The following is a 9,068-nucleotide window of genomic DNA, read 5'->3' as shown; positions in this document are numbered from 1 at the left end:
TATTAGCCCAAGAGACAGAAAGGGCCACATAAATCAGAGACTCCATCAGCATGAGACCAGAAGAACTAGATGGTGCCTGGCTACCACCAATGACTGCCCTGACAGGGAACACAACAGAGAGCCCCTGACGGAGCAGGAGAAAAGTGGGGTGCGGAACTCAAATTCTAGTCAAAAGACCAGACTTAATGGTCAGACTGAGACTGGAGTGACCCCAGAAGACATGGCCCCCCGGACTCTCTGTTAGCCAGAACTGAAACCATTCCCAAAGCCAACTCTTCAGACAAAGATTAGACTGGACTATGGGACAGAAAATGATACTCATGAAGAGAGTGCTTCTTAGCTCAAGTAGATACGCCTCCTGTCCCGAGGTGAGATGAGAAGGCAAAAAGAGACAGGAGCTGGTTGAATGGACACAGGAAATCTAGGGTGGAAAGGAGGAGTGTGCTGTCTGTCACATTATAGGGAGAGCAACTACTGTCAAATAACAATGTGTGTATAAATTTTTGTATGAAAAACCAACTTGAACTGTAAACTTTCACTTAAAGCACAATTTTTTAAAAAAAGTTCCCTTTGTTTAAGGCTATGCAAGAAGTCCTGGTGATGCAATGGTTAACCACAAGGCTGCTAACCAAAGTGTTGGTAGTTTGAACCCACCCAGCTGCTCCACAGGAAAAAGACCCGGCAATCTGTTCCTACAAAGATTACAGCCAAGAAAACCATCTGGAGCAGTTCTACTCCGTCACATGGGGTCGCTACAACTCAGAATTGTCTGCAGGGCACCCAACAATAACAAGACTATGCAATGCAATAGTGACTGGTTAAATAATAAAAGTCCCTGTCAATTAGCTGGCTATTTTGTTTTCACAAAGGCAACTCACTGTTTTTTGTTTTTTGGGTTTTTTTTTCATCCAACAAATTGACAGGTTAAAAACATACAAACACACACACCAGAACTGAGCAGCCGTTTTGGTGTCATTCTGAATTGCTCTGTACAGGAACAGAACATCATAACATGGAGCCAGGACTGACGTTTCACCTGCAACAAGTGAGCGGCTTTGTACCTAGTGGGATTTGAGGGGCAGAGCTCACCTTCCACCAAATGTCCTCCTTACCAGCCTCGCCTTGTCTAGGCATGGGTATGACCTGTACGCCATTTGGGTTACAAGTAGAAGCAGGTAAGAAATTAAGTCATCATCAGCTGTTAATACCTCAAGTCAAACCCATCCAACTATGAGATCAGGGTCCTGGAAAAATGAGTCGTTGAGGAAGGGAGACCTTGGAGGCTGAAGAACTTGGGAGGGAGGTGGGGAGATCTCGAAGGGAAGAGGGGGGGTGCAGGCACAGAGCTAAAGACCATGTTGCCTGCTTCCCCATTTTTATCAGGGTCAGCCCAGCTGGGACTGACAGGAGCCAATAAGCTGGCATTTGAAAATGTAGGTTTTTTGCCGTTGTTATTAAATATTTCAAACATAAATATGAAGGCACATTCTAACAGTCCTCTATATACTCATTGCCTAGATGTAATAAATATTGACATTAGCCTAATTTTATGAATCATCTTTATAAAGATAGTTGGAAATGTGATTCCTTCAAGGGCTCTGGGCAAATCATCCAGTGAACAAGTCTTTAGACATCGTTCAGGGAAATTCCACCCTAAAAATGAGGAAAAAAACAAAGGCCAGGAGTGGTCCAGTGACTTACCCAATGTTTGGCATATACACAAAGCCAAACCTAGAGCCAGGTCTCCTGACTCCCATTCAAGTGCCCCTTCCACTCCACCAGAGGCCCAAAGTTCTCCAGCTGTTTGCCTGCACCTCCCTCTGCCTTTTCAAAATCCCCAGGTCCCACCCACAGTCTGGCTACTGTCCCTAGAATAAGATTTACTGGCCTCCCCTCAGAAGGGACTTTTTGGAGGCAAACTATTTCCTGACACTCTAGTCTGAGAGCCTTCATGCTCCTTTAAAAGTCATAATAATGATAATGACAATAACAATAACTAACATTCATTCAGTACTCACTCTATACCCAGCTCTATGCTAAGTGCTTTGTGGGCATCATCCATTTAACCTTCACATTAACCCGATAAGGTTGTTACTATGATTCCTATTTTAGAGAGAAACTAACCGAGGCTTTGAGATGCTACGAGTTACCCATGGACACGGTTAGGAAGAGCTGGGACGCCACATACTACTGAGGCAGGGGTGGAGCTAATGTGTTTCACCAGGACTCCTCTGGCCTCTTCTATCTCCCCAGAACCTAAACCAAGGGGACTCCGAAGCCTTGATGTGCCCAAGAACCACCTGGGGAATTTGTTAAAACTAACATGCCCAGGCCCACTGCTCACTTACCAAATCAGATTGTTCTAGGCTACAGCCCAGGAATGTGTACTTAAAACAACACCCCAACTGCTGCCAGTGCACACTGGGCTTGGGAACCTCTGGTTGGGGTTACTGACTTTTCAGGCTGTCTGGAACCAAAGAGTCTAGGCTGCAAGACATTCTGCTCTGCTCTTGCCTTTAGCACGGGCTACTCTTGCAGTTTCATTTTACACATACTGATCATTTCCCTCGATTAGAGCATGGGTTCAGTAAGATCTGGAGGCCCTGAATGCCTGGCTGTTTAAAGAAAGTCATACATCTAGCCCCTCCTGCCACTTGCCTCCTGTCCATAGAGAGAGTTGTTAATATGCGAGGAGGGGCCAAGTGACCAGGAGAGGGGGAACATAGCAATTGCCAGCTGCCCCACCCTCTTCTTTCTGGGGGGTCAGACAGGAAAAAGCCCCTGGCGGCAGCTGTCCTCCAGCTGAGGGAGAGATAGCTCTTCCTTGCGTGTCCATCAACTCTTCTGGTCAGTTGGTGTCCAGCAGAGCCCTGGGTCTGGATGCCCACAACTGCTCAGTCAACATTATTAACCTGACATCACAGCGTCTGAGGGGAGGCAGAGCCACGGAAGTTTAGCCAGAGGAGGGACTAAGAGGCCACCTGGTCATTTTACATCTGGAAAACTGAGGTCTGGAGAGGGAAACAGGGGAAGTATTTGTATTTTGACCAATATTTATCTATGAAAAGATTCAGTCTCAGAAAGCTATCGAGGGGCTTACCCTGAGTCAAATAGTGTTACATAGGCAAATATGTTGGTTGGTTAGTTAGTTATCCATAACAAGGAACAGAATGGCCACTGGGGTTACCAAATTAGCTTTCTGGACCGTGTTAAGATGTCACCTCTCTCTTCCTCTTGTCTGTCTGGTACATATTAATAGGGTAGGTTTGAAAAACATGACTCCTGTGTCAGTAGGTACACAGTTATTTGGAAAGTCATTCTCAGAAAGCATTATACATATTACCTAAACTTCTTCCTTACAAAAATCTCATACTCATATACAGGACTGGAATTAAGAAGGGGACTATTGGCTCCAGGCATGTGATGAATCCAGGAGTTTCCAATACCTGGGCCTGGGCCTTCTTAATCATTTCTTTTTCTATAATCTTATCTCAAGTGCCACATAAAACCAAAAACCCATTGCCATCAAGTCAATTCCAACTCATAGCAACCCTATAGGACAGAGTAAAACTGCCCCATAGGGTTTCCAAGGAGCGACTGGTGGATATGAACTGCCAACCTTTTGGTAGCAGCCAATCTCTTAACTGCTGTGCCACCAGGGCTCCAAATAGTTTCCTATTTACGAGGTAATATCTTCAAACTTCTCAGACAATAGTAGATAATATTCATTGAGCATTTTCTATGTAACAGGCACTGTTCTAAACACTATATTTTATGTGCTTTATCTTACTGAACTTTCACAACAACTTTTCAAAGTAGGTAATATTATCATTCCTATTTAATGGTCCACTCCCATGGTGCACGGGGTTGCCACGAGTCGAGGACCAACTCAATGGCAGCTAACAACAACAACAACTTTATTGAGTTTCAGGGATCTGAAACCCAGAGAAGCTCCATAACTCACCTAAGGTCATACAGCTAAGATTCAAACCCAAGTGAACTTACTGCAGGACCTACTTCCTTGACCATAGTGTCCCTCATAAGTCTGGAAATAGGATTGGAGATATTGAGCACCATCTGCTTTATAAAGCTTTCAATGAACATTTATTGAGTGCCTTTGATAGGGAAGGTCCTGTACTGCATGCAAAGGTGATTTAAGAGATAGTCCTTCTTCTCACAGGGAGTCAGACAGGTATTCAGTTAATAAAATAAAAGGCAGAATGTCCTAAGGGCTACATTGGAGGCACAGAGAAAATGCAATAAAAACACATGAGAAGGATGGTCAATTGGCAGGCTATCAACAATGACTTCCCGGACAGACGAGGCGGCATGGGTAACCTCCTTGAATGACAAAGAAGGCACTAGTGCTAAAGAGATAGGGGGAGGGCAGTCCCCAGCTGCCAGGCAGTGTGGTATAGTACGTAACTCAGGTTTCATCACTTACTAGCTGTGCAGCTTCATCGCTGAACCCCAATTTCCTCATCTGGCAAAGTGGAGGTAGTTACCTAGACTATGTTGTGATGACTGACTAGGAAAATGCATCTGAAAGTCTAGAACAGCATACAGTAGGTACTCACTGATGCTCTGCTCCCTTTCTGGTTCACTGAGTCACTTCAGAACCCGTTGTTGTGGGGCCAGTGTCCACCAAAGTTTAGTCTGTGTTCCTCAGAAAGCACTCTTGTCAAGGCTCTGCTTCGGCCCAGTATTCAACAGAGGCTACTTAAACTCACAACAGGATTTGTAAAGGAAATGAGCACTGATGCTTAACTTCAGTACTGTGACTAGGAGCTACTGTAATAGAACAAATGGCTTGTTTATCAGCTTTCTATCTGTCCCTAACAAAGCCATGTGAAATGAGGCATTAAACCCCTGGTTTTTTTAAAAAAAGATGACAAACACTGGCTAATTTACTGGAGTAGAACATATTGAGCCAAATGTTTAGTTTTGCATTAAATCTATATCTACCATTTTCATTAAAAGGGACAAAATGTAGACTTTATTGATGCTTCAGTGCCCATTTCAGATTAATGCTTAACATTTAAAACTGTGCATGAAATTGCAAATGTATCAGCAAACACAGAAGAAGGACCACAGTAAGTGCTATGTGCTTATTCATAGCTAGCCATTTCTGAGGCTGCCAATGTGTTACTACTGCAGGGGTTATTTGCCCACACTTGCCTAGGTTGTGAATAGTTAATATCCTTGATTGCTTAGTTAAATACCCATCTAGATGGAGAGAGAGAGGATGTGGAAGAAATGGGGGGCCATATAATTTTTGTGTAATGAACAATTAAGTCATGATATACTTCTTGATTCACAGTTTGATATTTCCAGGGTAACTAGCAAGTATCCTTCTGATAAAGCTGTTAGCTTCCTTAACCATCACCCATGGCCACAGTTAAGCTGAAGGTAGTTAAGGAATAAAAAGGACTAATGAACTTAGAGTAAAAATAATCATCTTCAAACACAGAACCTAATTTGTGCCACCACCAAAACTAATAAGAAATATTCCCCATTATGAGATGAGAACTTCTATTGAATTTTTTTTATAATCTTAAATCTTGACTCAGATGTTGTCTTGTATGTGGTTATCCAAATGGCTGGGTGGAAACTTTGTAATATAAGATATTTCCTACTTAGAGTAATAAAAATAAGTGCTGTTTAAATGAAAAGTGATGCAACTTGGTAGTAGGAAGACACCTAGCTAAATTTTTCCAAAAGTGGGTTCTGGAGTCAGACTTCTCAGGTTGAAATCCCAACTCTGGTCCTTGCCAGATATTAGTGTTTGGCAGACCCACCTGAATCTGGAATGGTTGTTGCTGTTCTTAGGTGTCGTCAAGTCAGTTCTGACTCCTAATGACCCTATGTACAACAGAACAAAACACTGCCCAGTCCTGTGCCATCCTCACAATCATTGCTTTGTTTCAGCCTATTGTTGCAACCACTGTATCAATCCATCTCGCTGAGGGTCTTCCTCTTTTTTTGCTGACCCTCTACTTTACCAAGCATGATGTCCTTCTCCAGGGACTAGTCCCTCCTGATAACGTGTCCAAAGTATGTAAGACAAAGTCTCGCCATCCTCACTTCCAAGGAGCACTTCTTCCAAGACAGACTTGTTCATTCTTCTTGCCATCCAAGTTATATTCAACATTCTTCACCAAAACCATAATTCAAATGCATCAATTCTTCTTCTGTCTTCCTTATTCATTGTTCAGCTTCCGCATGCATGAAAGGTGATTGAAAATACCATGGCTTGGGTCAGTCACCTTAGTCCTCAGAGTAGTGACATCTTTGCTCTTCAACACTTTAAAGAGGTCTTTTGCAACAGATTCGCCCAATGCAATATGTCATTTGTTTTCCTTACTGCTGCTTCCATGAGCATGAATTGTGGATCAAAGTAAAATGAAATCCTTGACAACTTCAATCTTCTTTATGTTTATCATGATGTTGCTTATTGGTGTTGTGAGAATTTTTGTTTTCTTTATGTTGAAGTGTAATTCATACTGAAGGCTTTGATCTTCACCAGTAAGTGCTTCAGGTCCTCTTCACTTTTGGCATATCGCAGGTTGTTAATGAGTCTTCCTCCAATCCTGATGCCACGTTCTTCTTCATATAGTCCAGCTTCTCAGATTATTTGCTCAGCATACAGATTGAATAAATATGGTGAAAGTATACAATTCCTGACACACAACTTTCCTGATTTTAAACCATGCAGTATCCCCTTGTTCTGTTTGAGTGGCTGCCTCTTGGTCTATGTAAAGGTTTCACATAAGCACAATTAAGTGTTCTGGAATTCCCATTCTTTGCAATGTTATCTGGAATGGACAAGGGTTAATTCTTCAAAAGGAGAGAGGTGGTGAAATGGAAATGGAAACAACAGATGACAGGCACGCAGTCTACTTCAAGGAACGATAATGTAACTGAGGGATGGAGGGGAGGGACCAAATGTTAACTCTCAAATCCACAGGTCAGACCAGGGTCCAGAAGCTAAAGAGTTTCAAGTTGAGGCAAAGGAATTACTTCCAATTAGATTGAGAGACCATAGAATATCTTCATATTCAGCCTACAATATAATAGCGGCTTTATATTCAGGCTTTGCCCCAGTCACAGCAGGGATGGTGACAACTAGCCATCATAGCAATTTGTGCAAACACAGTGGCCATTATGGACAGTGAAGTCATAGACAGACCTGGCTTGGGATACAGGGTCTACCACCTAATATATGTGTGACCTTGGGCACATTATCCAAAGTTGCTGAGTTTTAGATTCCCTGTGTAAAACAAGGATGAGAATAATAGTACCTTCCCCAGAGGGTTGTTGGGAAAATTGGAGGCATATAAAACACTTGGCACAGTGGCTGGCATATGGAAAGCAAGCAATAAAAGGTAGCTGTTGCTGTGATTACAATAGTTGTTGAAAACTGATAAAGAACAGTTGCAAAGGGTACCTTCCCAGTTGTAGTAGAAATTGGTTGTTTTCACCTAACAATCATTTAGTTCCTCTTATACTGTTAACATCATCCTAGTTTTTTTCTTGGTCGCTACTTTACTCTCAATTCATTGGGTTTAGGCATTATGGGAATGCATATTCAAACCACAATGAGATAACACAAACACTAAATGACTTTTTAAAAAAACTGACAATAATAAGTGCTAGTGAGAATTGAAAGCAACTGGAATGCTCACACACTTCTGGTAGGACTATAACATGGTACAGCCACTGAAATGGGTTGAATAAGTGCTCCTAGCTTTAGGGTTGGGGATATGATCACAGCCTGGCCAACCATCATATTCCATCTCCTGGCATGTACATAAAGGCAGTCCAATGAGAGAAAATCCTGGGGCTTTTGATTAAAAACTCTTCTATCTCCTGAAATTGCTAAGCCTGGAGTTGCTAACCATGAAGTGTCTCTGTGTTCAGAAAAAAGAAGAGCTGAGAGATGATGATGCAGACCTGAAGACATTGTTTGAATACCTGGACCATCTATGCCTGAAGTCAGACTCACCTCTAGACATTTTTTAGTGATATGAGCCAATAAATGCTTGTCTTAGTTATCTAGTGCTGCTATCTCAGATATACCACAAGTGGCTGGCTTTAACAAAGAGAAATTTATTCTCTCACAGTCTAGGAGGCTAGAAGTACAAATTCAGGGTGCCAGCTTCAGGGGAAGTCTTTCTCTGTCAGCTCTGGAGGAAGGTCCTTGTCATCAATCTTCCCCTGGTCTAGGAGCTTCTCAGGCACAGGAACCCCGGGTCCAAAGGTCACACTATGCTCCCAGTGCTTCTTCTTTGCTGGTATGAGGTCCCCCTGTCTCTCTGCTTGCTTCTCTTTTTTATATCTTTTTCTATCTCAGAAAAGATTGACTTAAGATACTACCTACTCTTGTAGATTGAATCCTGCCTTATTAACAAAACTGCCTCTAATCCTGCCTCATTAACATCATAGAGATAGGATTTACAACACATAGGAAAATCAAATCAGATGACAAAATAGTGGACAATCACACACTACTGGGAATCATGGACTAACCAAGTTGACACACATTTTGGAGGACACAATTCAATCCATGACAATGCCCTTTTTATCTAAGCCAGTTTGAAATGGATTTCTGTCTCTTGCAGCCAAGAGTCCTGATTAATATATCGGCTATCTAATTAGACACCAGGTGACCAAGTGAGGACGGGAAGCATGGTACTGCTCTTCACGTCAAAAGATCACTGGTAGCCTGTACTCAGAGCCCTCCTAGCCCCTGTCCCTGCTAATGTCTCCATCTCTATCTATGCTCCTGTGCCTTTCACCTTTGTCCTACTTTCTCAGAACTAGGATTTCCCAGGCAGAGGGAGGACTATTAAGAGTTGGCTTATTTGGGGAGGCCAGTTCTTCCAGAAAAACCCATGCAGAAGAAAACCTTTGAGACCTTGAATTGGTAATCAGTGCAGGGCAGGTTCCAGTAGGCCGTGCCTGCGCTGCTTGGTGGTGTGATGTTAAGCGCACAGTGCAGGTAGGCAGGATGTAGAGGGGAGATTGTTATGTGTGGAGCTAAGATGGATATGGGAGAGAGGAGAGAG

This window comes from Trichechus manatus, unplaced genomic scaffold, assembly GCF_000243295.1.
Source record: "Trichechus manatus latirostris isolate Lorelei unplaced genomic scaffold, TriManLat1.0 scaffold00007, whole genome shotgun sequence".
NCBI lineage: Eukaryota > Metazoa > Chordata > Mammalia > Sirenia > Trichechidae > Trichechus > Trichechus manatus.
Note: the sequence above shows the minus strand (reverse complement) of the source record.